This window comes from Penaeus monodon, chromosome 19 (genome assembly GCF_015228065.2).
Source record: "Penaeus monodon isolate SGIC_2016 chromosome 19, NSTDA_Pmon_1, whole genome shotgun sequence".
Taxonomy (NCBI): Eukaryota; Metazoa; Arthropoda; class Malacostraca; order Decapoda; family Penaeidae; genus Penaeus; species Penaeus monodon.
Genome location: NC_051404.1, coordinates 19,326,749 through 19,327,138, shown reverse-complemented (window position 1 = coordinate 19,327,138; position 390 = coordinate 19,326,749).

Here is a 390-nt window from a genome sequence, read left to right as displayed (position 1 = left end):
AAGATGCATATTTTTCTCTTATCGTCTCTTTCTCAATTATCTTTCTTCTATGACACATTTTTTCTCTCATCCTCCCTCATCTCTTTCTTTGGTTTTTTGTTACAATTTTTCTTTCTCTCATGCTCTCTTCCAGTCTGTATCTCTCCCTTTTTTTTATAAGTTACATTTTTCCTCTCTCATCCTCTCTCTCTTTATCAATACAAATAATAGAATTTCAGCTAAAATCTTATCGGGAAATGCCAGTGTGTCTTAGAACAGTTTGAAGACTTAATAACCGTCTCTTGGCCTTTCTTCGTGTTCGTTAGAACTGTCAGGTATTAGGCCAGGTGAAAAAAAATCATGGGTAGATTTTTCTTGTTTTTGAGAAGCTGGGTTGGGTCCGGTTTCTTG